The sequence below is a fragment of the Poecilia reticulata genome, linkage group LG17 (genome assembly GCF_000633615.1).
Source record: "Poecilia reticulata strain Guanapo linkage group LG17, Guppy_female_1.0+MT, whole genome shotgun sequence".
NCBI lineage: Eukaryota > Metazoa > Chordata > Actinopteri > Cyprinodontiformes > Poeciliidae > Poecilia > Poecilia reticulata.
The window spans coordinates 21,543,716-21,544,197 of NC_024347.1; positions in this window are offsets into that span (position 1 = coordinate 21,543,716).

The window sequence follows — 482 nt, forward strand, 5'->3', positions numbered from 1 at the left end:
TAATAACTTTTATTTATTCCCAAAACAGTCATTTTTTGCACATTAATAGAAAAATAACTGTTATGTATTGGACTGAATAAAATATCTGCATGCTCTTAAAAAATCTATTTATCATCTATATATGAGTATTTTGTAAAAAAAAAAAAAAAAAAAAAAAAGAGAGAGAAAAAATAGAACAGAGCATACCCATTTTTAAAATAAATTCTTTGGCATTTCATTAGTTACTTGACGTACAAGAGCTTTGGGAATGTATTCTAAGTCACACACACACGCAAACCCATATATGTTTTTGAACTGGATTTTAGAAAACTGCTTTAGTATCCTAACACCCACTTCTGCTAAAACATGCACAATTTTATTCTTCCTGACTCATCAAACTGCTACAAAAAAACTTCAGTACAGGGCATCTTGTTCTTCTGAGAATCTTTGCAGAGGGATGACTGTGCAAAAACATCAGATTGACCCTTGTTTTAATATGCCCT